Source organism: Galeopterus variegatus, unplaced genomic scaffold (genome assembly GCF_000696425.1).
Source record: "Galeopterus variegatus unplaced genomic scaffold, G_variegatus-3.0.2 Scaffold1934, whole genome shotgun sequence".
Lineage (NCBI taxonomy): Eukaryota > Metazoa > Chordata > Mammalia > Dermoptera > Cynocephalidae > Galeopterus > Galeopterus variegatus.
In genome coordinates this window covers 192,780-198,168 of record NW_007728045.1, presented here as the reverse complement: position 1 = coordinate 198,168, position 5,389 = coordinate 192,780, and positions in this window count along the sequence as shown.

The following is a 5,389-nucleotide window of genomic DNA, read 5'->3' as shown; positions in this document are numbered from 1 at the left end:
TTGGGAGCACGGCGGCGCTCCCGCCAAGGGTTCGGATCCCACATACAGACTGGCCGCTCACTGGCTGAGCGAGGTGCGGGCGCAACGCCGAGGGTTGCGATCCCGTTTCCGAGCCCGGTCCGGTGCGGGCGCGACACTGAGGGTTGAGATCCGTTGCCGGTCACGAAAAAAGAAAAAAAAAGAAAGCAAACTACCCATGTACCAAATGTACCCACTGAAAATGGCTCAAGACCACTATCTTTGATGTAAACATAGTAAAATAAGCAAACTCCACTTAAACAAAAAACAGGTTTCCTTTCTTCACCTTTAAAAGTCACAGTCTGAACAATCTAAAACCTCACAATTAAAATGTGCTGATTACTAAGGTAAGTTGACATTTGTAGTAAAATATTAAACCTCTTTTGAGATGTATGAATATTTTGATTACATTGAATACTCTTGAAAGATTCATCATAGGTAGTTTGCTGATTGGTACCCTTCCCTGGAAACAGGTAGGTTTCTTCATCAACACGCATAAATTACACTTGGTGATGTTGCAGTAGAGATTAGTAGAGCTACGGGTTGGTAAAGCTAATTCCTAAACATAGATAAAGAGCCATTCCATTCACTTGGGAAAGATCCACAATGAAAGTAGCCATTCATGGGTCTGGGGCCATCTCCTTCTCAGTGTGGCCGCAGGTCCCCATTCTCAAGGTGGAGTGTAAGTGAGACCTGGGATCTCTCACTTGACAAATGCTTTTTCATGTGAAATACATGAACTCTTTTCCCCCTAGACCAAGTTGTGTCAGATCACTGTCTCTTCCGTAGTACAGGAAGAGAAGCTAATCTATAAAACAATGAGACTTCACTCTGGATGCCAAAATCTGCAATTACATTGTACAGAGGGGCTTCATGAATAATTCCTGGGGTATGATCTGACATTAATCTGGATAGTTAATACAGAGCTGGGACATTGCCAGCATAAAGCTGACTGATTTCTTTATAACAGGGCACTTTCAAGGTGAGGACACAGCCCTTTCTCTAAGTTATACTCTTGATCCACGCTGAGCACTAAGCTATTATCTTTACGTCTTGTGTTTCCTCCTCTGAGCTGGATGTCTAGGTATTGGCAACAAGGTATTATCTTAGAAAAAGGCACTTCAATTAGGCAAGACAGCACCAAGATTTTAGCTATTGCTCACATATTGGTTGGTTTTTTTTGTTTGTTTTTTTTTTCCTTTTTGTCTTTTTTCGTGACCGGCAACGGATCGCAACCCTCGGTGTCACGCCCACACTGCGCTCAACCAGTGAGCAGACCGGTCTCTATATGGGATCCGAACCCTCCGCAGGAGCGCTGCACGCTCCCAAGCACTGCACTCTACGGAGTGCGCCACCGGGCCAGCCGACATATTGGTTGGTTTAAAAATACATTACTGTAAGAAAATCACCTAGTGTACCATAACTATGCATCTGACACGACTCTGGACCAGTGTATAAACCAAGGCACCAGTTTGCTCTCAAACTGGCCTAGGGAGAATAATTTCAGGAAATCTCCTTGGGAGTTATCGGCAGGTCAATTTTGATCCCCCTCTTGAAGTAAACCAGAATTATGACAAATAAATGGTCTTTTCTTAGTTAAAATGTTCCATTGATTCAAATGCATATTTATAGCACACATATCTTATGTTTAGCATTGTGATAAAAATTGTGAGAAATTCTTAAGAGTAAAAAAAAAAAACCAAAAAGCAAAACCCAGCAAACCAACAACATGTTTTCTGCCCTGGGGTCTTCCTATCCAGTTAGAGAAATATGAGTGAACAGAAAACAATGTTCAGAGAAAGGAGAAGCGAGAAATAGAATGCCAGGAGGGGGCACCTTGCAGAGGGCTGAATTGTGGAGGGTTGAATTGGGGTTGAGATTGGAAGAATGGTCAAAGTTTGGGTAGGTGAAGAGGACTTATTTTTATTATTTTTTATTATTAAAAATAATAATAACCAAGCAAAAGAGTGAACCGACACTGATTTTCCTGTGTAATATTTAACATATTTAACAACAGACATGATAATAATTATTTAGCAGCAGGTATGGCACAGGTACAACCAATCCAAGCGGGCACAACCACCGTTCACAACCAATACAACCATACAGTGCAGAACAGTAGAACGTCAGCCTGGCTGGTGACTGTTCGAAATTTACTTGTTCTGTTTGTTTGCTGTCTATTGTCTACCTCCCTCCTCTAGAAGAAAAATGTACCTGCAGCACGTGAAGTGATGCCTGAGTGTGAATGTGTTTCTCAGTATCTGTGCAATGCCTGAATGTTTACAAAACGGTACCCAAAAATGTCAGACTCGCCTGAAAAGAGCAGAAAACTCATCTTCAGGAGTTGAAAATTAAATTAGATAGATAGAACAGAAATGATGTTAAATGTCACGATTAGAAATTTGAACAATTTTCTGTGAACAGTGGAGAATCGGTGAAAATATACAAACAGGGATGCAGAAACAATCATCAGCTGGTCGTCATCATTTCCAAAGTCACGGTGACTTTCATGACCTTGATGAACTTCTACTCAGCTCCAGGCATTAATACTTCATGTTTTACTCGCATCGCCTCATTCAGCCCTCATAACAGCTCATGAAGTGGATCCTATTATTATCTCCTTTTTACACACGGGCAAACTGAAGCTTAAAGATCTCCAGGAATCTGTTCAAGGTCATGTAATTACTAACCACGACACTCTACGCACACACATTGATCGAAATGACTTTTCTAACAAAATTACGTAACATTTTAACGAGGACAATACCCATAATCTCAGCGTGATACCACTCATAATTTTTTTATACTTTCTTTTGGGCTGTTACCCACATTTTATATAGTTGGACTACAGCTATTATACAATCTTGTGATATGCTCTTTTTTACTTAATGTTATCAAGTAAAACTGTACTGTTGCAAAATATTTACAATCATCATTTGTAATGTTTTTTGTTCAGTTTTTTTTTCTTTGCTATTACAAATGACACTTCAATAAACATATTCCTCAACATACCATATTTTATTTTCTAATTATTTCCTTCAAATTAATTCCCAAGAATAGCTATAGTATGTGAGTATGAACATTTCACAGGGCCTGAGTTGTATTACCGAATTGTTTTCTGAGAGGGTGTAGTACTAACTTCTACTAATTTCAACAATAATTATTTGCCAATTTTACTAAAAAATCTCATGATCATCAGCTATTAGGTGGCTTAATTTTTACTCAATAGACTAAATGGTACTTTTCATTTGTATTTTTTATTACTAGTTAATTTAAACATTTTAAAAATATATGTGTTTTTAATACTTAAATTGGGTAAATAAACCTTTAGTTCATTTATTTATCAGAATCAATATTATTCTTGCAAAGTTGATGAACTGTATTATTCATCAAATATGTACGACAGTTCATTCTATTTGATATAAATATATTTTCTAACATGCTGCTTTATTTTTATTTTCTTTATTTTCACTATAGACACATTTTGAAATTCATTTGCAATTTATTACTTTGTAATCCCTTCAGTTGCTTCGATCTTTAAAAAGTTCTCATCCTTCCAAATATCTGAGATTCTCTTTTTTTTGTGGCTGATTTTCACTGACTTGATTTTTCAGCTTAATCTTTTTTCCATATGGAGATTATTTTTGGTATATGGGAAGGAAGAAAAAAACCAATGTTCCCCGCTGTCAACATTTATTAGATAATTCTTCATTTCCTTATTGCTTATGATGTTTTATAACTTATTAAATTTTTCTATTTAATTTATGGGCTTCTATTCTGTTCCACTGACCTATTTTATTTGTTAGTATTCTAGTCTTGTCTTTTTTACTGCTGTTGTTTTATAGTATGGTTTTATATTTGATAGGACTGGCTTTTTAAAAAAAAGAAAAGAAAAAAACATTTTTGAGAGTCTCACCCATTTACTTATTCAAATGAAGTCATGAATTATTTTTGTTTTTTCCGAAATTAACTTCTGGAGTCTCAAGTGAGATTGCTTTAGCCTATATGTGATCTTAGAGCAAATCTGTAGTATTGTATGACTCACTTATTCTAATCTTTTCTAGACCATTTATTCTAACCTGTTCTGTATCCCGATAAAGATTTCTTTTTGTGTCAGTGATATCTTTTATTATGCTACTTCTTGGGTTTTTACATTTTTGAATGTTATTGCCAATGGGATCCTTGTGTAATTTCTAATTACTTTTTGTTGGTATAAATGTAATTTATTTTGTATATTTAATTTGTATTAATCTAAATATATATTTACTTATTGCTAGAAAATTGTAGAAATTATAACATATTTTCTGGCAATAAGTATAATATAAATATATATTTATATATTATAATATTACATTATAATAAACGTAGTACTTATATTTCTAGCAATATTTCTACTAATATATATATTTAGCTACATGCAATTTATATATAAATATATATTTATAAAATACATAGTTATTGCTAGAAATAAAGATTGTAGACTTAAAAAGCTAAACCTCAGCCATCATCTTTAACTTATTTATAGCCAAAAGTCCCCCATATCAAATAACCTTATTTGATTATCTGATTGTACAAATAGTATTTTTGAAAGGTAGACAGAAGGCTAATTTTTAACTGTCCATGTGTACTCTAAGTTACTACTACTTTAAAAATAAACGAAGCTAAAATTATGATGGTCATGGATTTTGGAACCTACATCACTTATTTAGCTGTATATTAGAGACAATCCAAAATTATTTCTTGGGAATGTCATCACTTAGGTGTGAGTAATAGAGATCCGTAAAACCATGGCTAAAACAAGTGAGTCTCTCAGATTCACAGCCATCAAGGCCCAGGCTCCTTCAAGCTGAGTTGCTGAAGAAGCAGTTTTCAGCTCTGACCTACAAGGACTTTACCTGCATGCTCCAAAATGGTTGTTGGACCACCAGCCATTGTATCCTCATCATTGGAAGCAGCAGGATGAAGGAAGAAAGAGGGGAAAAAAGGTACTCCTCCTCCATTTTTTTTTTTTTTTTTTAAAGATGACCGGTAAGGGGATCTTAACCCTTGACTTGGTGTTGTCAGCACCACGCTCACCCAGTGAGTGAACCAGCCATCCCTATATAGGGATCCGAACCAGTGGCCTTGGTGTTATCAGCACCACACTCTCCCAAGTGAGCCACAGGCCGGCCCTCACCTCCCCCATTTTAATGAGACTTCCCAGAAGCTTCACAGCTCATGGGCCATAATTTAGACAAATGATCACATCTAGTTGTTACAATGGAGCCTGCAAAATGGGATCTTTTTACTCGGCAGCTATGTGCGTACCCAAAAATTGGGTTTTGTGAATTTGAGAAGGGAAAACATGACTATTTGGTGGGTAACTTTCTGT